Source organism: Zonotrichia leucophrys, chromosome Z (assembly GCF_028769735.1).
Source record: "Zonotrichia leucophrys gambelii isolate GWCS_2022_RI chromosome Z, RI_Zleu_2.0, whole genome shotgun sequence".
NCBI classification, from domain to species: domain Eukaryota; kingdom Metazoa; phylum Chordata; class Aves; order Passeriformes; family Passerellidae; genus Zonotrichia; species Zonotrichia leucophrys.
In genome coordinates, this window is record NC_088200.1 from 33,937,002 (window position 1) to 33,963,761 (window position 26,760).

General features: G+C 41.6%; 1 long non-coding RNA gene across 2 annotated transcripts in view; it reads right to left on the reverse strand.

The window, feature by feature from the left end:
- Positions 1 to 4,310: 4,310 nt before the first annotated feature.
- Positions 4,311 to 26,760, reverse strand: part of LOC135459748 (uncharacterized) — a 79,796-nt gene continuing 57,346 nt past the window's right edge. Inside the window, exons 1-3 of one of the 2 annotated variants that reach the window (XR_010443091.1) lie at positions 22,048 to 22,170; positions 12,113 to 12,260; positions 4,311 to 6,318 (exon numbers count right to left, since the gene is read on the reverse strand). This is a non-coding gene — a long non-coding RNA (uncharacterized LOC135459748). Of the gene's footprint in view, positions 6,319 to 12,112; positions 12,261 to 22,047; positions 22,171 to 26,760 lie in introns of those variants that run through there. The other variant, XR_010443092.1, reaches the window with a different exon arrangement.

Genomic DNA, 26,760 nt, shown 5'->3' on the forward strand with positions numbered 1-26,760 from the left:
AGGACATTTTTTCCAGGAGGATCCTGTGAGGCACAGTATCAAAGGACATACTGACATCCAAAAAGATGACATCAACTGGCTTTCCTTGATCAGCTAGGTGGGTTACCTTGTTATAAAAGAAAAACAGGTTTGATAAGCAGGAATTTGCTCTCATGAAGTGGAGCTGACTGTGATCAGTTACTACATTGTCCTCCCAGTGTTTTTCAATAACTTCCAGAATCTTCTTCATAACCTTGCCAGGCACTGAAGTGAGACTAATGTGCCTGTGATTTCCAGGGTCATCTTCTTTGCCCTTTTTAATATTTTCATTTCTAGGCAGTTGAAACCTTTCCAGATTCCCAAGATCACTAAAATCAGTCAAGAAAGGCCTCATGACAAAATCAGGCAGCTCTGTAAGTATTCTCAGCTGAATACGTTAAGTGCCATAGATTAATAGGGATCCAGCTGGAACAGCAGATCCCTCAAAACTTCAGGGTCACCTGGGAGTTTATCATTCTCACAATCACATTTCTCCTGCTCAGGTCCCTGGGGATCCCTTTAGTTCACGATTTGTGTTGAAGACAGGGGCAAAGAATGCATTAAATTCCTCTGCCTGGTCTCTGTTTGTGAGGGGACCATTCTCACCCTATAATAGGCCAATGTTGTTTCTGCCCTGCCTTTTGCCAGTATTCAAAAAGACATCTTTTTATGGTTGCCCACATTTCTGGCCAGTTTCAATTCTGGTTGAGCTTTGGCCACATGAATCTTCTCCCTACCAGTGGCAAGCAGCATTTCTGTATTCTTCCCAAGTCGCCTAACCCTGCTTCCACTGGGCATACATCTTCCTTTCTTGCTTTACCTCCAGAAGAAGATTCCAAGCCAGCCTCCTGCCTCGTTTGCTTGACTTCAGACATTTAGGAATTGTCTGCTCCAATGCCCTTAGAAGGTGGTCCTTAGAAAGTGACAAATTCTGATGGACCCCTGCATTTTCCAAACATTGTTTCCTGGGGCACTTTTCTACTTATTCCCTGAGCAGTCTGAAGTCTGCACTCCTTGTGTCCAGATTTGAAGTTTTGCTGGCACTTTCCTCCTGTCAGCAGAGATTTTAACTTGATCACTTCATGGTCACAAGACAGGCCAATCAACACTTCATTCAAAACACCCTCTCTGTTGGCAGGTAGCAAATTAAGGAGGATGCCTTTCCTAGTTGTGTCTCTTACTGCCTGTATCATGAAGTTGTCATCCAGGTGTTTTAGGAATCTTCTGGCCCTCTTTGTGCCATCTGTTTGGTGCTCCCAGTTAACATCTGGAAAGTTAACTGAAGTCTCCCATAAGAACAAAGGAAGTTGATTTAGAGTTATCCTTTAGTTCCTCAAAGCATAATCCATCAACTTCATCATCCTGGCTGGGAGGTGTGTCGCAAACTCCCACGATGACATCCACATTATTGGTCCCTCTGTCCTACCCAGAGGCTCTCAACTGCACAATTTCCAGCTGTAAGCTTGGTACATTCCAGCCCTTCCATTACATATGATGCTACCCCCCTGCCTCTTTTGTCCTGTGCGCATCTCCTGAAGAGCCTGCAGCTGCCCAGCAGGGCACTCCAGTCTCAGGACTGATCCCACCAGGTTTCACTTAAGTCAGTGATATCAAATCTGTGGGACTGAATCGAAGCTTTGAGTTCCTCTTGTTTGCTCCTCATGTATTGATAGAGAAACATTTCAGGCGCTGTAATTTGTAGCCAGCCCCTCATGAAGCAGATGGAGGTGGCCCATTAGTGTTCATTTCCTCAAGTTTTGACACACTGTCCCACTGATTATCACTGGTGAGCTGGGTATTTTCCTTTTCTCGCTTCCAAGCCAGTTTAAAGCTCTGCCAATGAGCCCTGCTAGCTCCTCTGCCAGAGCTCTTTCTCCACTCTGAGAAAGGTGCAACCTTCCAACCAGGTGTTGGTAGAACAGGTGCTGAACAGATCATCCCATAGCCATAACCCTTGAAGTTTTTCTGAAGATGCCAGCCTCACAACTATGTGTTGATCTGTGGGATCTGCCTATTCCTATCAATATTTTTTCCTTGGTACCAAAAGGATTGAAAAAAGCACTACCTGTGCTCCTGATCCTACAACTAATTGTCCTAAGGCCCTAAAATCCTTTTTTATTGCCCTTGGAGTTCTCTTTGTCATCTCATTATTACCAACTTGAAGAACCGTTGATGGATAATAATCAGAGCGCCTTACTAGGCCAAAGAGTTTTCTAGTAATGCTCCTTACATGAATCCCTGGGCGACAGCAGCAAACTTCCCTCCCTGTGGGTGGGATCCAGTCAGCACATCAGGTCTTCCACCCCCTCTTACATGTTGTCAGTTACCTCTGACAACTACTCTCTCTCTTAACACAGGAAGTTGCAATGCAGGGTATAGATTTTGTTGCACTAGGCAGCTCTTCTATCCCAACAGGACCTTGGTCCTCCTTGTCAGTAGGTTGTCCTTCTGGTTCCAGGGCTTCATACTTCTAGTAACACGTACCACTCCAACTTGTCACTGTCAAATTTTTAGGAGGATCTTGCTTCTAGTATGGGCACTGACCAGTTTCCAGCCTACCTGTTTAATACACTCTCAACTAGCTACTTGATAGAGTTCTGGGTCCATCTGGTTCTTAACTACAAAGGAAATGCAAGATTCCTGTGTCTGTAGTGTCTCTGAGAGCAAGCTATCAATCTCTTGCTCTTTTTTCATGTTCCTTCACCTGGTGAAACAGCTATTCCCAGGCCTCAGCTGGGCCCAAAAGGGCAGGGCCCTTTTTTTCTCTTGATCCACCCTAACAGCATTGAATCTCCCCTGGCTCTGCCTATCTGCAAGAAGGAAGTGCAAAGCCCTTTTTAATATTTCAGTAAAATAGAATAAACTCAGGAACTTTATAGAAGCACTGGTATTAATTCAGGAGTCCTCATACCAGGAGATATGAAATGTGCCTGTCCCTCCTGATTGTCAGTCCATGAAAGAGTTAGATCTTCAAAAAAAGAAAAGAAATCACAACAAAGCTCTGTTCAAGATATCTCATCTTCTAAAGACTTAATTTTCTGAGACAAGAGAGCAATATGTTGACATGTTTTAAACCTTATCAGTTTAGTTACCATTTTCACTAATTAGTAAAATAAATTTTACGCTCCAAGTTGTACATTAGTCAATCAATATCAAATAAGGCTGACAGAGAAATTATTTCAGCTCTTAGACACATCAGTTACACCTTTTCAAACTGCAACAGTTTGAATTCAATTTTTTTAATTGAAAGTTTCTTCAAAACTGAAATTTCTGAGAGCCTTGTTTGCCTGATATTCACCAGAATAGCAGAAGATCCATTGTACTACTGTTTCATCTCTCTTTAGACACAGACCGTAAAGGACAACTGAATAAAGAAAGAAACACTGATCACAGGGAAGATACACTGGGGAATAAGCCAACTTTCTAAGTATATTAGACTTTAAATAGGAGGACAGGATATACCAGTTTTTTGGTTCATTGGTCAAGAAAGTAATTACATCTGTCTTGATCCAAAGGATATTTATGTATTTTTCCAATGAAATTAACATTTAAAAGAATTATTTCCCCCAGACAAAGTAATTACTTTTATAATGAGGCTATTGACATATTTGTGGTTTACTTGAACTTGTAACAAGTGCACACTGGTGTTTCTGTCCTGTTGGAGAAAGTTGGGGATGCTCTGTCCCTGGCTCCATCCCTGGCTCTGAACCTGTCACTTTTCCCCGTGGCAGGCACACACATTTCTCCCCATGCTTTCATTCAATCAACAGAGTGCATTTTCATTTGCATTTCCAGGTGAATTTGGTGTTTTCATCAGTTTAAGATTATTGCTTTTTAAGGGTAAGCATGTGCTAATGATCTGAGAGTTGAGCTGGGCAAGGGGGCTTCACCCAGGAGGGGACAATTTTATGTTCAAGAAGATAGAGAAGAAATAAACAGACACTGAATATCAGAAAAAGATATTTAATTGATAGTATGTCAGGCCCTGGGTTACAACACATTTTGCACAGTATAGGGAATAGTTAGGCATTAGCATAAGGATGGAATATAGTATGTAGATGTTTGACATTTCACATCTCTGTGATGCTAGGAAGCCCTTTGCTGAAATAGTTTAATAAGCCAGAACTAATATCTCACTTTCCCATGAAAGTGGAAAAACATATTCCTGCTAATATTTTCTGGAAGAGAAATGGTTCCCCTGAACAAATCACAGGACATAGCACAAGTGGAAACTGTAGCCACAATGCTGTCAAATTGTGAAATGCAAAATAGTTTTTTTAGGATTGGATTGTTTGTTTATTTTTTGTTTGCTGTGGGTCAAAGACATTTGAGGTACTTCCTCAGAATAACTTGCCTGTACACTTTGTAACAAATGCTGGAATTTCCTCTCTCCTCCACCCCCCTTATTTCACCCCAAATTCAAACCCTGTTGAGCACAATCTGTACAAGATATCATATTGTGATATTGTACTGTAATATTATAGTACTACATTGGAACCTCTATTGTGTGGTTAAAAATATGTGTGTTCAAAAGATAAGTAAATTAATTTATGGTAGAAAAATGTGGTAGATTCACAAATTGTCTTGTGATTCATGTTGTCATCATTGTTATAGCATTTATAGGGTTTTTTTTTACACATATCTTTCACAATAGTACAACAGGATAAAGTCAGGCTGCTCACAGCATCACTTGTTTGTTTATTACTTCAAGGAATGTTTTAAAAATCTTATATTGTTTTACTCAAACATTAGTTTCTTCAATCTTCTTGGGAACCAATGCCATAGAAACCAACAGTGCAAACAACATGCATGACAGAAAATGAGAGCATCTCTGTGATTATAAACTGACCTAACATGTCCTCTAACTTACAGCTTTTCATTACCTGTCTTTATAACAATTTGTATTTTATTATTGACTTCTACATTTTTCAGAAACCTGAACAAGTAATACAGTATTTTCCAAGATGTATTGTACATCTGCAAACACTGCCCATTAAGTCTGAACTAATTGTCGTCTGCTGTCTTTGCCTGAGGTCTTACCATATTAATTCCAATAGTCATAAGCTTTAGGGGTTTCCTTTGTCCAGGCACCTTTTTACTTGATTCTTACTTAATAAACGTCCAAGGTCATGTGCTATTACCAGCCCCTTTCTAAGAAAGCATCTTTTTCTCTTCTAGCTTTTGCCTGGCATAGCAGTTTAATCACAAGTAGTATTCAAATAGTTTCAAGGTTTAGCTGCTTTGACAGACCTGTCTACATCTACAAATGACTATCAGGTTTTGAAAGACATAGTTCATGCACATCTTCCCTTAAATGTCACTGCCATCTGCACTTTTACTGTCCAGGTACGAGAAATTGTAATATTTTTTCTCCTCTTCCTTATTAATGCCTTTTTTGATGAAGTTGTCCTTGCTCACTGCTGGTGTGCCATCAGAGCTGGGCATGCTGCCCTGCTCCCGGTTGCAGTCCTGCCCTGCCCTGGGTAAGGCCATTGAGCCCCACACAGCCCAGCCAGGAGGAATGAGCTTCTGGAATGCAGCTACTGCTATCACCCACTTAACTCCAGGCTGCCATCGTGGCCCAGCCTTCAAGCCATGCTGTGTATTTAAGAGATAAGGGCTAAGCAGTTCAATGCATTCCCCTAGTTTTAGTCTTTCTGCTTGAAGGATTTGCAGTAAAGCCACCACTTACTGCCAATATTGATTGACTGTTTTGATACTAATACTCACTTAAGATCTGCTGCTGCATAAACATAAACTGTCACAAAGAGCCAAGGAGTGTCAGTCACCATCAGCCTGGGCTACCTGGTAAAGAGTAAACTAAATGAAGAAAATTGTGCATCCTGACTATTCAGTCTTTGCGCTACCCAGGTCTTCAAATAGCATTTAAATGTCTTGGATATGTAAAAATAAAGTATTTCACTTGGGTATTCAGCTGGGCAAGATGATTTGTGCCAGTTAATTTAGGCACTTGTTTAAAAAATCTCATGCAACTTCTAAATAGAAATTGAGGAGGTTGAAAGGGGGAAGCCAATCAAAGCCACAGGACTGGCAGCTCTGTCATGCCACTCCACTGCCCTGAGGCCAGTAGACATGTCAGATGTCTGCTTTTGTTGCAGTCATCACAAGCTGAACATCCTGAGAAGGCAATGAAAGAAGACAAGCACCAGCTTTGACTTTCTCCATTTAACAGGAGGTTTTACTGGTGCGGATCAGAGGCGAATTCACAGTGTCTTTCCAGGCAAGCTGCCTGTCATAGATGGCTTCATAGATGGTTTCACCACTATCATTGTTCAGCTTCTGAAAGAAAAAAAAAATTTGCAGTTATGTTGCTGGAGTGAGGTTTCCAAAAGTATTCCGTCATGAATCCATTCAGTCACGACTCCACATTCCACTGGCTTTTAACTATTTGTATGAGAAAAGAAAGCTAAGAGTCCATTGAGGTTCTTTAAATTCCCAAACAAAATAAACCCGATTTACCAAACAGGCTGTACTGGGAAGCTTATCACCACTTTTAAAGAGATTTCTTCTATCTCCCAGCAGAATTTGAAGGGACACTGATTTTTACTACATTTGGCAAGGTTGCATTTTTAGCAGAGTACCTTCTTTAAAGTGAATAGTCATGTTCACAAAGAAAGGCTGTTTCCACTATAGCTACTGGACCTCAAGACATCTCTTGGTCAAAATAGGGGCCACTGAAGAAATCAAGTGGATGAAACACTCAGATAAAGCTCTTTTAATACACTTTACAGTGTATGGATTGCACTATTTTGTATGTTAATCATAATATTTCCCTCCACACCAAATAAGCATAACCTTAAGTGGTAAATAAACGGCAGCATTGTCATATATGTCTGTTGCTGTACAAAAATGAAACCAGAATATATATTGAATTAAGTTAGCTGAGTTTCAAAACATTCTACTCTAAATCTTAGTCAGATGCTTTGCTGTGTGTCTTAAATTCCTTACTAGTTCATTCTTCTGCAGTTCTTGTGCATTTAGATTATCATTTGAAGGGATTTAGAAGCCATCCCTAATAACATACCTGTATGTTTTATCCTGCTACCTTCAGTATTAACAGCCAGGTACACACCAAAGTTTTCCATTTGGCAGAAGCAACTGTGCAACCAAATGAGTTTTTTTAGAAATTTACAATAATACTAGGCAATGGTATTAAATCTACTGTTATATATATGGTTTATAAAAAACTCAGAAGTAGAAACTACTATACAAAAGAGCATTTTCATAAATTTAACATGAACTGCAAACCCAGCTTACACAGAAGTTTTGAAAGTAACTTCAGGTCCCACATTCACATAGCTGTTGTCTGTTGAAGCCTTCCGTCAGCAAAAAGAAAAATAAAATTGCTAGCTCTGTTGTCTTTAAACAGCATTTTGTATTATTACTATATTATAGCTTGGAATTAATAGGACTCTTAAATCCCTAGGTACAATACAGAGTAATTGTGCTTTCATGACCGTCCCTGGCAATGCCAATTATCCAAGCTCACACATCCTACATGGGAAGATCATAAGTTCAGGCTCCTGCTGTGCTTATGAAAATGAGTATTTCCTCATTGTATGCTGCACAGAGGAAACGTATGTGTTTTGTACTAGCATCAACAGAAAATCTCTTGCTGCACACAGAGACCTTCAGGAATGGTTAATTTAAGATGCTGTTCTTGAGCCGCGTTAAATTTGAGCTCAGCTCTGTCTGCTTCAAAGTACTGCACATCTCTCTTACTCCTCCTTTGTCAACTACACAATTTCTTTCTGATTCTCTCTTTGCACATTTTGACCCTTGTGGTCTTTGGCTGTAGCATAAGAGAACCTTCCTGGCTACCCTGTAATTTTATCTTATCAGTCTCTTTCTGAACAAAGAGGGTTTTTCTTTCTTTCAAACCAGGCTAGATTAAATAGAGCTTGTTTGCACTTGCCAGTTCAAGTTCTCTGCTTCTGTTATTGCTGACTACACTAAGCACGACCAGGCAGGAGGCTCTATCTAATTTAAGATGTTTTGATTTATGTTGTAAGCAGTAGACAAAAGAGCCTAACAGTTTTCAAGAAATCACCCAAGGCATCTTCTTTGTATCTTCTTCCTATGATGCTGCACAGAATTAGAAAAAAACTCTACAGGAGGAGAAGTAACTCCTTTTGATGACACAGAAAGAATGTTGCTCTTCACTGGCACATTTGTGGCTATAAAGATGAAAATCTTCAGCCTAATTTCGAATAACACATACAGATGAGGAGAAAACTCACAGAACTGTTATAGTAGGCACACTGAACTGGACGATACAAAAAGGGAATATTGCAACGCATTACATCTGTGCCATGTGGCTGCCTCGAGAGTAATGCTGAGTTCTACCTTTTTGACTCCTGAGCTGCAGTTAACACTGCAGCTTCTGCATCTCACAGCTGTAGATGTTTGAATTTAGCACAGAGGAGGGATGTCAGGGTTGTGTGATGTTTGACAGACTGCACAATTCATGTCAGGATTTTCTTTTTCTGTACAGTAGTTGCTAACAGGAACTTAACAACCTCCTACTGGTTTTGTGCATGTTTAGTCTCTGAACAGCAGGAAGACATTGATGAGTGATGAGTGGAAGCTCCTTTTCTATCACTCTGAAACTCCACCACTGTACCTGGACTTTAAATTATAGACAGCATTCTCCCTGCCTCATACCCCATGCTTGATGGACCTGCATATGGGTACAGTGTAAATGGGAGAAGCTGGACAGGAGACAGAAATAAGCATTTCCCATGTTATGAGCTCATTAGCAACGTTAAAATGTCTGACATGATTGTACCTTGATTTTCAGCACCACCACCCCCAAAGTTGTGAATCACTGAAAAATGAGGGGATGGGCATTTTTACCTACTTAGGGCACCTCAGTAGTAGAGAGTCTGTGCAATTCTGGTGCCTGTGCAGGAATCATGAGGGTTCTTCAGGATATAGCGGCAAAGCATCTCTTTAGAAAAGACAGAAGATTTCTGTCATTGGGAATGGGGCATTCAATAACAATCAAGAGATTGTGTTTAGCCACTTTTGGAAAGAAAAAAATGCACATAGAAAGCTGGACAATGTAAATCCAGCCAGTTGCAATAGGTTGGGTTTGGATTAAGGCCATTTCATTTAGGGTTTGGGGTGTGGGTTTATGGGTTTTTTGCCACCCAAAGCAACTTACTTCTGATATTCAAGTTGAAGAGAATCATTATTTGCCCCATGCTCTGAAATAATCAAATTGAAGGAAGGCAAAATTGTTAATTTTTGTCCTTTTTTCCCCACTAGAGAACAGAACATAAGCTACAGCTGTTCTGTTTTCAATTTTAATATAATTTTAGGGGTAATTTGCCAATAACAATTATAGGCTGACTAAAAAAGAGCAGTGTCTGAATGCTACCTGTAAAGTCTAAAAGTCTCTTTAGGAATACTCAACAACCTTTTCATTTATGCATCAAAATTTTGCCAGAGTTTTATGAAATAAGATGATAATATGGAGTTTGGAACTTTTAAATTTATTTGGTGACTGCAACTAGTGCTAATAACAGATTAGTACCTCTGAAGGCTGCTCTGAAGTTCCTTAAAATCCCTAGGAATTTGGATATAGGTCTTGGCAGTGGTGTTAGCTGCTCACACTGGTGTACTACAAGATTGCAGGGTCAGAGGAGCTGGACCAAGAGAGACCCTCAAACAAAACCTCTCATCTGTAGGGCTGAGGGTGAGAGGATTTCTTTCCATGTCCAGACCAGAACTAAGCAGGAAAATGTGGTACCATTTTATGACACAGGTATTTTTCAGCTTTCTCTAAAAGAAAATAAGAGCAAAAGGATTTTGCTTTACTGGTGAAACTTTAATGGTTTCCAGCAGTTAGTTAAAAAACGAAGAGAAAAATATGCAAGCAGAGGTGCATCTCCTTTGTGTTACAGTGGCAGTCAGAAATTTGGGGTTTAAGCATTGAAACCTAAAGGGAGATTATCAAAAGTTCCTATTCTGGAAAAGAAAGATAAATGAAATCTCTGCATCTAATTATTTTTCTTCATCAGTCTTCCCTGTGACTGAGCTGACATTTTGAGTATGACAGAAATACATTCTCGTCTTGTTACAAGACTCTCTGCTATAATAGACTTTGATATAAATCTGTGTTATCATGCTTTCTTGTGCCATTAAAACTCATGATACCGTTGTTACGACAATATAATTTACAATATTCCAAATTAAACTGACGATACTGCTGTAAAGAGATGTTCACTCTTGTTTTCAAGTTTTTCCAGACTGCATACATTATGATTCTGGGTTTTAGATATTTAACTTCAAAAACCAAGTTTCCATTTTAAATTTTTGAACATTACTTAATTTTTCAAGTCAGATTCTTTGACACAGTTCCAAGGCTCTACAGTATGATTTATACTACTCTTGAGAGTGAGTGGCATGAACAGCCTTACCCATGTCAGAATTTATCAAGTTCAGCCATTTGGATCTGGATTGCACTGTATTTACATGTGTCCTAGATCTACTTCCAGGATAATATGGAGGTGCCAGGGCTCCACCTCCATTTCCTTTGAATTACCATTTGAAAATCAAGCTCTTGCACTATCTCCCACTTCTATGCTTCCCATTCAGGTACAAACCTTAAAGTCTTATTAGCCCTCTTCTGCAACTTCTTTATACTTAGCTCAAATGAGATCAAAATGTAAAAAAAGATAAATCTGTAAAAGATCCAGGAGAAGGAAGAGAAAATCAATATACTTTTGTCTGTTTTGAAAACATCACCCTAAAAATTTTGCTGGAGTGACAAATCCTTTTTTTTATAAATGCAACCTTTCAAAAATTTAAGGATTTATAATGAGTAGGAAAGAAAACTGGTACCCCCAAACCATTGTGCCTGAAGAGAGAAACAATAGTTTTAAAAGTCGGGGGGAAATCTGCTTTCATTACTCCTAACTTTTCTTCTTGGGGAAAAAATGGGGAAATGTTTCTGCTACTCTTCATTTTCTCTTCCCTTTCTTAACTGATAACTGAAAAAAATGTGAGCAGCAAGGAGCAGAATTTCACATGAAAACAAAACTTAGTTCTTTAAGTTGAACATCTTGTGGAACATCACCTCATGCTATTGAGTTCAGAGAGTTCAGCATAGGCAGGCTGCAGCACTGGTGTATGAAACAAGCTAGGGAAGAGGCACAGTCACCCTGCATCATTTCTTAGCCCTTCAGGAGCCCAAATAAATAAAATTAGGAGTGAAAAGGGAAATAAACCACTGGCCACCTCATTGGACATTGCCATATTGATTTTCCTTTGCAATTAAGTGCAAATTAATTTTGTATGTTTAATGCCATCACATTCCTCTTTGATTGTCCCCTCTGTTTTAGACATAGAGGAACATCTCTAGAATGATTTAGAATTTTTTTCTTTTTTTTTTGCAATGGTTTTATGGACAGCTTTTCAAACACAGGTGTGACAGATGAGGCATGGTCACCCTTCAGAGGTGTCTCTGCTATCTAAATCACCTCAACCAGGGGCTTGGAGGCATCTGAAGCTCCACTCCACAGGGAAGGAGGCCACCCTTGTTTCTCCTTCTTGGAGAACCAAGCCAGCTTCTCACAGAGCACCCCTGTTTGTCTTCTGTTTCCTCCTTCTCACCTGGCTATGACTTTCAATTAGGGGACTAATGTAGTTATTCAGAACTTCACCCAGGTCCCTAGCAAGCTCCATGAATCCCTTCTGAATTGAAGAAGGGTATAAAAATCTTTTAATCAAAATATGGAGGGGAGAATGCAGTGCTGGTCAGGGCAGATTAAGGGCAGGACCCATTCCAGTTGGTCCCATCAATTTGCAGGCATGCTGTGACTCCTATGTGTCATTCACCTCAGCCAGTCCTGTGTGGCTGTGCTGTGCAAGGCAATACAATATGGAAGTGAATAACACCTTCTACCTGACCTCATCACTTTGCTCAGGTTGAGGTGGTCTTAGAAAATGTCACATCTCACAGATGCTTTCCATAATCTGAGTCCATTTTCAGTGGCTGATCAAGCAAAAAAATACAGTCAAGCTGTAAATGTCCTTCAGTTTTGGAGGGAATTAATGGAGGGCACACCTGCAAATTCCTGTCTTCAGTGCCTTTCTTCAGTGTTCAGCTGCAGAAGAGAGGCTTTGGGACAAAAAGGTGTCTCCAGCTGGCTGCAGTCTAGCAGGCACTCTGGCTGGCCAGCACAACCCATACTTGCCTTCATTGCTGAAGTCCCCTGTGAAAACACAAGGTAGGCAGTGAGTACTACAGAAGAAATGGCATAATTGGCATCACTAAACTAGTTTAAAATATGCAGCAAATGTTTGTTGAAATATCCAAAGAGAGATTTATGCTCACCATCCATTCCAAAGTATGTATAACAATTCATTCAATGTAATACACTGGAAACTAGCACTTCTTTTTCCAAGCAAACTGGTCAGCATTCACTCAAAATATGTGCACTGCTTACAACCACACAGTATTTCATAAACAACTCATTCCAGTGTGAGTCCTGTATGTTGAAAATTATGTATTAGACTTAATTCACTGGGTTTTGTGATAGAGAAGACAGAGAAATTTGTTGAGGTTTCTTGATTATTTTTCAGGTTAGTGGGAATAAGTCTGCAAAGACACATATGCATTTGTCATACATATGTATATACAATCATCAGAGTGTCTTGAAATGTTTATGAAAAGACACAAAAGCTTGATGGTTCACTTCCAAATCTGCATAATTTTCTTTTTTATTTAAAGGTCATGTTCTAGATCATTCCAAATCATAATCAGTCAATATAAGCCCCAGATAAGGACTGTCTGACAGCTAGATATTAGAAGAAAGCTCTTCTTCATGCATGTTTTAAAATCTTTACCAATAATCTTGCCAAGAAATCTCAGTTAAATGATTGTGGAATATTACATCAAAGCTATCCAGTGATCAGCAATGTGACTTATTTTCTGACAAGTACAACTTTGTCATTTTTATCTCATGGTCATCACATCTTCACACAAAAAATAGCTCTCTTTTTTCTTCTCTGCCCTCTTTTCTCCCCAGCTTGACTACGGTGCAGATTTATATTCTTGACACTCTCATCCCTGTTTGATGAGTTTTAGGAAAGTCCAACTGTCATTTTGTCCCCAGAAGCAAAGCAAACACTGCCTTAAACTGATAACAACACAATTTAGCTGCCCCATAAACAGTCATTTTAACTCCATGATATGTGGCTGCTCCATCAACATTCAAGCAATGGAAATGGCATCATTATCAGGCAACTCTAGATGATGAAAAATGGCCTACATTAGGGAACACTGTGAACACAAAAATTCTTCAGCTATCAGTCATTGCCATTGTAATGTACTTACTTCTATCTGTGGATTTAGACCTATGATGAGGCTGAACTTGAAAGAAAAAAAAACACACTTTGCAGAGTATGTTTGTATAATTAAGCTGAAACATCTCTGCAGTTCTGAGGACAATAGCTGTGCAGAGGCGAACAAAAGCCCAAAGCCTAAGATATTTCAGCCACACCATAAATGTAAGGATCCTCAAGGAGTATGGTCTTATAGACACTCTGTAGCTGTTAGAAATAGAAATCTAGGGTGATTCTTACTCAGGATTAAATTTACTATTTTGTATCCAAATTTTCCTGCAGGTTTTTTGCCTACTATAAGGACACCATTAATTTGCAGAGGTCCTGCAGAAACATATTCTCTGCAGTCACTCCAAAAGTAAAACCCCAGTCTTGCCTCGTATGAGCCTCTCAAAGCCAGACCTGTAAAGGAGAGGGCTCCCAAAGGCAGGGGCAGTGGAGGTGCCTGCATGAGTCATACTGAGAGGGCACAGCAGGGCCCAACCTCTCAAAGAGTTACCATGCAGTGGGGGGAAGAATTAAACAAGGAAGAGGATTTCAAACTGAAGTCAAGAGCTGGCTCATCAGGAGATGCTGCAGCTGTTTTGGGGAGAGAGGACTGACTTCTGAGTAGCAGGAGCTGAGAGATGACAGAAAGCTACACTCTGAGATTCACAAACGTGTCTAAAGCTGCTGTGGTGCTGCCCATAGTGAGAGCTTGTAGCTTCCCAGCTGTGACTAGGTGGGACAGAGGAAGAGAAACAGTGAGAAGCAAAGGGAAGGTTGTTCTCAAAGCACCTTCCTGCCCAATGCAGGGAGCCCTGGAAAGACAGCCTTTTCCCAGGAGTTTTAATGTTAGTATCCCTGTGTTGGTAAGGATGCACTGAGACCTTGAGAAACTCTGGGTAATTCAAGCCTTCCTTGGGCATTACAGAAATATTTTAATTCTGTAATTAAAATATGAGTTGTTTAGGGCACAGCAGAGTAAAGGACCATGGTATCTGGTAGAGCACTAATGGAATATCAAGAGTTTCCTTCACCCTGTCTCTCACTGAGAGGCTTCATTTTACATCCATCTGTCCTGTTTCAGCTCTCCTTGTTCTATTAATTGCATGGGAATGGGATTAAGTCTCCAAAATGTACCTTTCTATGACATATAGTGTCCTACACAGACCAAGGATATTTGAACACTCTTGTCCTGTAAGTATAACTTCCCGTAATGGGAGGTTGTGTTAACTCTTTTCTCCTTTTCACTGCCTTTTACATCACAACAAACCAAGTGAAGCTTGCAGCTCCGCAGTGCCTAGAAGTTTTAAATAAAAATTAAGTCTTCCTCAACTGCTCTATGGCTACTACCTAGGAAGGCACGGAGTGAAAACTAGATAAAGGAATTCCAGTCTTCTGGAAGGCCAAAACTAGAGGAACTCTGGACACAATTTTTCAAACTGGAAGGTTCTTGAGTCAAGTGATCACCTTTCTTCAAAATGAAAAGGGAAGAGAGGCACCTTTTCCTTTCCACAAAGATTAAGTGAAATATTTTGCAATATTATGTGCTGTATAAATATGAAGACACTACTGGTTTTCTTAGCAACTTGTTTAGGTGCCAGAATAAAAGATATTCACCCTTAGAAATGTGTTAGTGACATCTTCTTAAAAAAAATGAAATTATTAAGGTTTCAGACCAAGTTTCTTTCAGGTGTTTTCTTATAGAAACAACACAGAAATTTCAAAATGTTTCTCCCTCCTGAGTTCCTAATGGCTTGAATGGGACTGCTCTATGCTTACGAAACCCAAGAAAAACATAATTTCTTTGCCATCTCCAGCTTCCAGAATCTTAGCACATTTTCCTATGCTTTATGTTCTTGGAGTCTGTCTACCAAAGCAGGAAATTACAAGAGAATTGCAATAGTCATTTGGGTTTTGCTTTGTTTAGTCTTTTCAAGAACATTTCAAGAATGGTTTTTATCCCTGTGTTTATTACAAAAAGTATGAGAATGTGACTCATAGAGGCTCAGAAGCTAGCAATAAAAGGATATACATATTTACAGCACTGTGATTTCATAGACAGTGCTACATGCGGTGAAATGGGACAAGAAGAGGTTGACACACAATTTTGCATACAGGAAGGAGCTCTATCTGCCATGTTGTAGTATCTACCTTTTGGCCACAAAGGAGACCTCAAGGAAAGACAGACTTGCTTCTCTACTTAAAACTCTGAGCTCCTAGTTGTGACACTGCTTGGGAGAAAGATTAAAGGGGTGGCTCATAGCAAGCCCAGAAAAGCTATTTCCAGGGACTTGGGTCAATCTCAGCCCCAGGGCAGAAGTACCACCTCTTTAGGGAAGGAGGTGAGAAATTCTCTGATGGTTATGGTTTTCAGCAAAGATGAGTAAGTGAAAGAAATCTATACTCTAACAAATACTAGAGTCCAGGAGCAAGGAGAAACAGAGCAGTGAGTGTAAACAAGCACTGTCTGTTTAGCAAAAATCATGAGACAATAGCAGATGGTCAGAAAAGGATTCACTGGGTCTGGTAGAGAAGGAGGGAAGCCTCTTGGGCTGCATGGTGGCTGCAATAGTTTTAGTGATTTATTCCATGCTTTGATATTATCTTTGGAAATCTATCTCAAGGAAAATTTTTATTGGGTAAACATCTTTAAAAATACTACTTCCTGAAGGAAGAACTCTTTCTGACAGCACCTTTGATATGCCTGATCTTGTCCTTCTCCTAGAGGAAGGTGACTTAATCCCTGACCCACCAGAGGTGGGTTTGGGCAGTGGGGTACACCTGGAATAACAACCTCCAGGCTGCAGCTCACTGCTCATTTCTCAGTCTGATGTTAAAGAGAATTTGAATTTTCATCAAGGAACACCTTGCTGGTTCACCAGCTCAACTGGACATCACATCATGATGGGGGAGCCACTGGTTACTTCGGCAGCATCTCTTAACCCACACAGTGAGGATTGCTGCTCCAGGCTACTCACTGCCCTCCATGTCTTTCTCAGAGCCCCAGTCATCTGATATGCCCCACACTTCTGAGGACAAATGTGTGTGTTAGAGCTGTCTGGTTATTAACAAGAGAAAAAGCTCCCCTGTCACCCTCCCTGCCCCTCCTGCCCCCCCATCACATCCAGTGCAGTTCATCTAAAGTTTTTCTACATTGCCCCCTTTTAATTTTTCCCCTCTGATGCTAAAGTTCCTGTCTAGGTAAAAGAAAGGACTACCGGCTCTAAATGCTTTGCAGATGACCCAAATTCTCCACTTTTAAGGGCAGTGCAAAATGGCAGGATGAATCCACACATATCCGGAAGTTTGGGCCCAAACACTTCTAAAGCTGATATTGCCCTATCCTCTAAGAACTCATATCACTAATGTGCTGGCAGTCAAACTCTCTTGCATCTCATTCATCAGAAGGACAAGGGTTTGATTTTTTTCTTGGAGCTACAATCTATGTGGTATTAACTAGAATGAAAGATGGAATACACTTAGGCATGCAGACAGTTAAACAGAGTTTAAGTAGAATAAATAATTTAATTGGAGTTAAATGCTGGGCTTTAATAAGTTTTGGCAAGAAGATTATTGAAGAGAGGATATTAATACATACTGGTATAAAAGCACTCATGAAGCTGGTGGAATTTCTGTGAACAGAAATATGAACACCATTGACCAGACCACTGGCCACAATGGGATTATAACAGAATCCACTAAGTAAAGAAGGACCACAACTCTGTATTAAAAAGACCACAGCTTCCTTCTCTGATTTATTCTCAGACTGTCAATTCCTAATAGCAATGATAATTCCTGTCCACAAGAATAACACCAGCTAATAGATTCTGTGGCTGGTCTTTTCTGAAAGACAGTTAGAATGTCTTTGTCTTTCATATGTCTTTCATATCATGAATTTTCCACATTGTATCAATATTCAGAGGGAGCAAGAATCCCTTAACTGTTCAAGCTATATCATGTGTAAGAGAAATTAAAACTAAGTATAGATTTCTTCATCTACAGGCAGACAGCAAAGATTCAAACCACAAAACTCTGCACAATATCTAAATGAGTTACAGAAGTCCAAAATAACACAGAAATAATATTAAAGCTTTTTTAAGTTCCTTTAAAAGAAAAAAAAATCCAAAAAACCCAAATTCATTGTAGGGAACAATCTCAGGGAAATTATTCCAGGAAAAATTTGTTCGCTAACATACAGCGTTGTATGTCAAATGAGCTAATTATAGGAATGAAAGCAACATAGGAATTAGATGGTCTTTTCAAGCCTGTAAGGAGTATGAACAAAGAATATAATTACACATCGAGCCCGTTGATTAACCAATTACTAGTTAAAGCAGATTTAGAGTTTAAATTAATTTAGTTCTGAATTCTGGGGATTTTTGGGCTAAGATAAACAGTGTTTGAAGATTAATTATCCTTGTCTAAGATGAAGGAATTCATTTCAATTTTGTTAGCGCGTCGAAAGACTGGCTCCTGCACGGGAGAGGCTAGACAGCAAATCTCAGCAGTATTGAACTGACTGATTAAAGTGTACTTTGAGACTCCTAATCACTCTAATCCTCACAGAGAGTGGCAATACTACACACGGCATTGTGACAGCCCAAATTAATATTTAAATGAAAAACAGGCCAACATTTACCTAGATGAGAAGGTGCACTGTCTCCAAAGGACCGAGGCAAGTCCAGCCAGACCAGCCAAGGACTTCCAAACTCAATAGTGAGGAAGCACTACAGCACAGTTTTTCATGCACCTTTGCCCAAAGAGGAAACAAGGGCAGGAGCAGCATCAGCTGGATCAGAGGAATGGTGGGGAGGGAGAGAGCACTGAGTGTGGGATATGCTGGGCCATGCTCCGCACCTTTGCTGATGGTGGGTTCACTGCAGCTGGAGCTGTGGGAAAGCTAGGTCCAGTTGTAGCTCCAGCAGATCCCCACTGAGATGAGGCAAACAGGGCTTGCAGCTTGGGCAGCTTTGCATAGACAAGGTGAAATTCCCTGTGCTGATTGCCTGCAGATTTTCTGCGTATATGTATACATATCCAGTTGTATATTGATTTTTAAAAAGTACTTGCCATTCACTTTCAGTAACAGCTGCATTGTTCTGGATTAAATTTAAAGAAAACATCAGCTGTAGGCTGATGCACTCGACAAAAAGCATACAGGAACAGACCCTTATAATGGGAAATATTGTGCAGGCCTTTTAAAGGAGGTGCCACCAGTTTTGTCTGAGGTTATGAATTCCACACTTCAGCCTTTTCATCTCATGTGGGCTTCACAGGACTGGCGGTACCATGCCCGATGGGGAATGGGCAGGCAGTGGATGTTTCGATGGAGTGTCAGGGTACCGGGTCACCAAGCAGTGCTTTTGATGGGGAGGTCTGAGCACCCCTGTACTGGCGGCACCACTCAAGGGCTGGCTGCTACAGCCACCCACCCCTTACAGCCAGAGACCTTGCCAGCACACAGGAGCGCTGAGACACACAGCTTTCCCTCAGCTGAAGACATCCAGAGTATTTACTTGATTATTGGCATGCTGCTGAGAGTCATCATATCCTCAGAGGCTCCAGTCTGACAGGAACTCAGAAACATGTGTTTCTCCTTGCTGTTTTACACCAGGACTGACACATCTTCTGCTTCACCTGCAGCTGCCTGTGCTGCAGAATACTGCAGCTTGGGTACATTCAATTCCTCCAAGCACCCAAAAATGTGAAATGACGACATTGCTTGTAAGTTCATTGCTGCAGGACAGGGAACAGGTTTTGCTTTGTGAAATTAAAGAGGCACCCAAAGGCATCTTGAGCTGTTTCTGTCACTGAATGCTGCCTGCCCAGCACAGGGTGTCTCAGGAGGCTGTGCTGTGCTCAGTGCTGGTGCTGCTGCCCTCAGCATAATCTGTAGCTGCAGCTGTGATTTATTTTTTTCTACAGAGCTGGGGGTAGGTGAGTCACACTGCAAAACGGCGGAGGATTGAGAGGCCAGACCCTTTCTCAACTATGCCCAGGTATTCTCAGGAGGTCTCCACTGCTTTCAGGTAGCTCCACCAGCAGCCAGAAGCCACCACTCCAGTGGCCTGCAAGAGTGAATAGGTGACTGATCAGCAGGCAGCCCTCTGCAGGGGCTCTAGGTGCACAGAGTGCTCTTGAGTGAATCACTCTTGCCTCAGCTGCAGGAAAGTGCAAGCCACAAGGACAGTGATGGCAACAGAGACACACACTGCAGCATGCTGAATTTAAAGAGGCTCTGCATGCAAGGGCACAGAACTCTCTGTGGCAGCCTCTGAGGGGCTTCACTCTCTGCAAAAGGAAGGTGTGTGGGTTGCAGCAAGTTGTGCTCAGGCAGTGTACAAGAGCCAGACAGACTCCCTGAAGTTCAAAAGTAGGAAGGATCTCCTGTCAAAGCAAGACCCCAAGATCACCCCCTTGCCACAGTCCACATCATGCCATGTGTGTGAAGAGGCAGGGAACTGCCTGCTCTTGCACCCCAGCTCTCATTCACCTTCCTAAGAGGATACCTCTGCCATCTATATTTCACAGCTGCATTGCTCTAAAGGCCACCTCAAGATTTAAGAGGTCCTGAGGGAGGAAACCCAAGCACAGTGTGGGATGGTCTAAACTGGAACCTCCAATGTTCCCAGCAGCAGGGACAAAATCTGTTTGAGCTCATGGTACAGCAAAGTCAACTGGAGGCTTGGGCACAATTAACAGAGTAGAGATTTCAGCTGCAAATCATTACACTGGAAGCAACTGAAAGAAACACTTAAGGTGCCTTCAGAATTATAGTAGAGGATGTTCTGAGTTCCTTGGGGGCAAAACTGACAGGAATCACTTTCCTTCCTCTCTCAGTTGTGTGGAGTCCATGCATTTCACAACTGCTACCTCAGCCAAGAAAATGAGACACCTGTCAAGACATTCAGGAACTGTTTTCCTACTAAGTTCAATGCCATACTGGGTATACAAACAAGGAAGATCTTGACACATAGATTCCCTTTTGGGAATCTACCCTTTTATATGTAAAGGGTAATATACATACACACAGACACACACACACACACACACATATATATATATAAAGGGAGTGAACCCTTTTATAACTTTGGACCGTTTTTATTCCAATATTACTCCATTTGCTTTGGCCTTATATCTCTGGAGAGATTATAAATAAACACACAGAAGAAGAAAACAATTCTGGATATACATAGCCACAGGTGCAGTTCTCCCCCACAGCCACACAGGTACCCCTGAGGTAGTCAGCTGCAACAGTATAGAATGAAATCCAGTGCTGCATTAATTTAGCATGACATGTAGTAGCCAATGATGATTAAATTACCAATAGTTTTCAAAAATCCATCCACACATGCCTGACATTAAATGCTTGCATTAGTGAAGACTACAGTCTCTATTCAGAGTGCAAAGCAATATCCTTTGTAATTCCTTCTAAATGTATTGCCTTTACTGTCAGTAAGACCTATTGTTTTCATAATCTGGGATAGGGTCAGAAGCAGGGAAGTGCTCTCTCTGCCCTTCAGAACTGGAAATATCTCACTCAAATGCTTTTTAACTCAGCTCCTTGCTGAGCTAGGGAGAGGCTGTTCTGGTCATGGGTTTGGCAATTTCTCATCCAGTGGGACATTTCCAAGTAGACCAGTTCTTTTTAATAAGTAGATTTCACTGTACCTTTAAAGCAGGAATATATGCTTACAGGTCTTACTACCCCTCAAGAGGAGTTAAGATATTCAATAATTGGCAGCCTTTGAGAGGTAAAAAAGAGAAGTTTTAGAAGCATATTAAGTGTTCAGGTAGAAAAGCAGGATGGCCAGACAGAGCCCCCAGTTCTTCTCCAGACAGTCATGCCAGAAAAGCAAGGCCACACAGCACATCTCTGAATCATTGGCACAGAAACTTTGCAGGTAGCTCCAAACAAGCCCTGGAACCAGAGGCACCAGGAATATTGCTGTGCTGCCTTTTCAGAGTTAACCTACCCAGGACTGGGCCATTCACTGAACTAGTGCTATACTGCACCCAGGATTTATTATTTTCCATCATCTGCTAGCCCAACAGAGATTATCCTCCATCAAGGGTCACAAGAGGAGGCAACCCTCCCCCTTGTACCACACCAGTGCCACTAAAAGTTCCCAAAGATCTTTCATGAGCCCAAGGCGCTTCTCTATCAGGCGAGATGCTTCACTTAGTAGTCAATTTTCACAATGGGGCTGGGTACTCACTGCCGTTGTCATAGATCCTGCAGTGCCTCCTTAGCCAGTATAATCTTGGTTGCCGAGCTCAAGTGTAAGCTGGAAATGCCAAAATGGGTTAAAAATGCTCCAGTCCGTACACATAAATTAGTCTGCAAGGCGCTTTGATTACTTGCTTCTGGAAGTATGAGAGGTCCCAAGTCTGAAAGAGGGTTAAATTACCTGCCCCAGCAGTCCCATACAGCAGAGGTGAGGTCAGGTTTGAGAGCTGGGTCCCCATCTTGCCAGTCCACCAGCAGGCCAGCAGGCTATATTAACACTATAATTATACATTCCCCATCTGCCTCTAGAGCTTTTTGTTAGAGCTAGATAATTAAGCACTCCTTCTGGCTACGTTCTTTTAATGAAATGGTGCATGTAACACAGCTTGGTATTTATTAATGCTAATGAGTTTTCAAAACAATCTGAGACAGCAACTCACCTTTCACTTGTGTGATTGCAGTACATGTCCAGCATCATTCCCAGTTTAATGATGCCATGTGTCACGGGTCAGTCTCCTTAAGAAGGCAGTCTGTAACATAAAATACGCAGTCTCCATCTGCACTCAGGCTGTTCTGAATGAAAAGCAGGTCCAGGCTTGAACTAACAGGAGCAGATGCCAGCTTTCCTCTCCCTTTGAGGTGCTGATGGTGGTTTATTAATTTTTAGAACAAGGTCGGAAGTTTATTTGCCTGCTGAATCTCAGTTAGCAACCTCACATCTCATAGGCAAGTAAACATAAGCCTTCCGAATCTGACACTCCTGATGTTTCTTAACACAGAGAAGCAAAAATGTAAACCTCGAATTTACAAGAGCCAGCAGAGGTTACATATTAATAGCTCAGTTGCTTGAGATGAGATGTTTTGATAAGCACGGATCAGCTCTCTGTCACAGAGAGCATGCATGCTGACAGCTGCCTGCCATGGTGGAGGCTGATGTGCATGAACTACCTCAAGGTTCATTTTTTATTGATTATGGTTTCCAGTGCAAACACTGTTGAAGTGACTCTGATGCTCAGGATACATCCTTGGAAATATCTCTATGTGTAGATGCAAGGGGCTGCAATACAGTTCTCTTTCCTGGAAGACATGTTCTGGGCCAGTGACTCCTGTTCCAATTGTGACAGGACTCTGAAAAGTCCCTGGTCTCTGGTCCCATCCCAGGAACTGGATGCACAGCCCTGGTCAGGGCTACTTCTGGAGAAATTGAGGTGTTTTGGAGGCATGGAGGTCCAGCTCCAGTGACATGACAATAGTAAGATGAAGGCACAGTAAGGGTGTGCATTGCCACATTACTACTGCAGGGGCCACACAGGTAGCCAAGCCCACATCCTCTCCCACATGAGCTGCTGTCATTCCCACCAGTGCCAGGAACTATAGGGTCTTTCTCCTAGCTGCAGACTCAAACTCCTGGCTCGTCCTGCCTCCAAAGAACAGAGCTAGCCAGTGGCAGCTGCTCCTGGGTGCAGGGCCATGGCCCCAAAGGCAGCTGCCTGCCTGGCAATAATAATGGTCTCCTTGTTGCAAACAGTGCATGGCCAAACGGGACAGTGAGACTCTCCAGGACATTCCACCAGTTTGTGAGAGGCTGGGTCAGGGCAGGTGTACAACCCCAGCAGGCTTGCTCAGGGATGCTCTGCTTGGAAAGCCCTGCAGCAGCTCCCAGCACTCTGGTCTCACTGGCTCAGGCACCACAGGATCAGGTTTATTAACAAAAGACAGGAAAACTAACTGTGACTGTTTATAAATTGCATGGGTCCAAAAACGGCTCACCCAGAGGAGCAATGCCACCGAGGACTGAGGAGTTGCTCTGGCTGAAACCAAAGCTGAGCTTTGCAGAAATACTGCTTAACTTTTATGTGAGACATTACTGAGCTTAATAAATCCCTGCACAACACCTTCATTAAGCGGGATTTACTGTAATGTGCTATATACGCTTTATGCCTCACCTGCATAAACAGCCATGTTAATGCTATAAATTACCGTGCTCATGTTAATGCATCACAGGCACCTCAACCAAGGTGAAATGCTTAATGGCATTCAGTAAGCACCTGAATAGCAAGAAAGGGTGGAACAGAAGAGAAGCTTCTCTAGTAATTGAGACAGACTACGTGAGTGCTGTAAGCCTTACAAAATCATTCTTAAAAATAAAAAGGAAAAAATATCTAAACCCCCCAAGTTTTGCATACCGCAGTATTAGTGCTAGTCTTCAAGGCTTTCTAAAGGAAATTGGCTCTGATTTGTGAGATATGCATTACATCATAGTCTTCTTTTAGGACATTATGTCATTCCTGCTGAGACGCATTATCTCAGCTTGGCCCAGCATTAGCGATTTTTGCAGGCCTACTGCAGTGTTTCCAAAGCACTGCTGGGAAACTCAGATTGAAATCTGAAACGTTTATCTTTTACAAAGCTGAAAAAAGAGGAAAGATGTTAACATCAGGCATCACTGACTTCCTTAACCCTCTCTTGGCTCTGCTTCTTAGTGGCGCTCGGATTTGATGTTTTGGACATTCTGCACAAACAAAGCATCCTTTAAAAGCTTACTTAGGGGGGCACAATACATTGTTTCTTCCCACTCCCTGAGAATTGCCCTTGCAGCTGCCTGAAAAACACCTCCCTGATCTTTCCAAGATGTCAACATGAATCAGATTGTACCTACATACACTGACAAGCTAGATTCACAGACACGTCTGGAACACATATTAAGAACAAAAGGGGAAGGCAGTGAAAAGCTTTATGTCACTCAATCTCTTATTAAAATTTTATGTAGTATCAAGCAACTCTAGTATTCTGGTTTTCAGTCTCTACAGAGATCATGCACGCCCATATGGACCTTCACATCCCAATTTTGAGGACACAAAAGCAGAATTCAAAGATGTTTATAATAGACAGAAATTTTTATGCAGGGAAATGAGAAGATAGTATCTCTTCTGACTTCAGACATGAAATTAGCAGATCATTTCATCTCAGTGCGTCCAGAGCAAGGTTACAGGCTGTGTCAAGAAAGGATCAGACAAATGCTTTCAAGATAAAGCAAGGATAATTCCAAAACCTTGGACAATTCCAATACCTCTCTCCACAAAAGCACAATTAAAAAATGAGCTGCAAGTGCTAAGAAGAAATGGGAAACATTCAAGCATGACTAAGTTTCAACTGCTTCTCTTGTTATAAGCTAATTCTATTCAGTAGAGAGCTTTAATTTCTCTGCTCCATTTTTCACTTGTATTGTGTGATCAGTGTTTGGTGCTTTAAGGCTCTCTGCTACAGCTGTAGCATATTTTCTAGAGAGATTGCAACAGCAGCTCCTGTGTGAATGTGTGCTTAGTGGCATAACCAGAACTTAGAGGCAGGACATCCTTTAATCCTTCCAAACATCTCTTTCCCACTTGCAGTAAAATATTGTTCTTTCCTTCTTTTCCTTTTAGGTTGCAGAGCTGGAAAATGGAGCATTAGGAAGAAGAACAAGTTCTCATGTGTACCTGACACCTGCTGTCATCTTGATACCTGGACGGTTAATCTGTTTCTAGTAGTCTACTTGCATGGACAGAAGTTTTATGGTTTAGGATCCAAGGGCTTTTTGTTCTTAATGCTCCCAAAGAGATGCATGTGACAAGTCCTGCTACACTTTGCTCTTGTGACAAGGTAACACCACATTAGATGTAAAAATGCTACACACAGAAGGATAAAATCACTTTGTTTTGTTAAATAACCATTCAAAAGAGCTGGAAAAAAGTAGGTTTCCAGACATTGTCAATGAAAATATACTCATGGGATTTTGGCAATGATTCCTTGCACCAAAAAAAGGAGATGATGATCTGTAATGCTTCACCTGAAGAAAACACTAAAGTCATGACAAGACAGTGAATTACCCACTGACTGAAGTGTCAGCAAGGCAGCCCACAAATAGGTGGGCTGGCTGGCTGCTGAGTCCTTTGGAAGGCATGGTAAGAGCTGCTAGATTCACTGAGGTGAAAAGCTGTTACAGGCTGGTGCTTCATGGGTCTTGCATGGCTCAGGATACTAGGTCACAATTCATGGACAGATTAGACTATATTGATCTGAGAGACCAACACTTCTGAAAGAAGCTTCATTTAAGGCGCCACAGCAAAATTCATTTAAAACTCAGATCAAATAAATACAAATACTTTTGCTGTTCCCTCCAGGAACTTGTAAAACTGAAGTCATAGCATTATGAAACAACGGGATCAAACACTTTCAGATTAGCAGAGCATAAACACACATTATTTGTGGAACTCTAGCGAAATTTAAATGAGAGTATAACTTGGCAAATGGTGCCAAGCAATAGAGTAATAACAATTGAGCTCCTTAGGAAGGACTTGTGCAAATTTCATGCATTCTCCAGTTTGCACAAAGAAAGCCCCTTCTGGCAGAAGCTGCTGAATGAAGGCTGTTGCCAAAGGGCATCACCCCACCAGGAAAATAACACCAGTGTGCTGGGAGGACACAGGAAGGGATGCTCTACCCCACAGCTTCCCTGCAAATGGAGGTTGCCCCATCCTGCAAGTTCCCCTTCAGATGGAGGTTCCCCCTCCCCTTTCCAGCAGTACCCTCTGCCCTCATGCCCTGCCAGCTGTGGGATCCCTTTCTGTGGCAGGTGTTGGTCTGGTCTCACATCCTGTGGATCCTGCATGCCTTTCCCTGTGCCCGTGTTTACAGCAGTCTGCAGCACATTCCTCCTTGAGGGCCTCTGATCGCCTGGAGCGCCTGAGGCGCCAGCTTGGGGCTTTCCCCTTGCCAGGTTGTCAAGCAGCAAGGAGCATTGAGGAGACCTCTCCAGCACCCAGCTCCAGGCAATGCACGAACTCAGCTGGAATTGCCTGAGGTCAGGGTACAAGGCTCCAGACCATGCCTGCATCCCAGGAGCAGACCTTGCACGGCTAAGTCTCTGCAGCAGCAAGAAAAACAGTGAGGCCAAAGGCAAGCTTTACCATCTTCTGCCAGAGCTGGTTCAATTCACTCATATAGAAGGCCTTAAATATTCCTTCACCTTCTGTCCTTTTCATTCCAACATCCTCAGACATAATTTAGAGAGATTCCTTTAATTTTAATTAACTTTAAACTCCTACTTTTTTCCCCCATTGGTGTGAATTAGCAGCCTATGCATGATTCCCCACTGCACAGCTGTGGTTTTA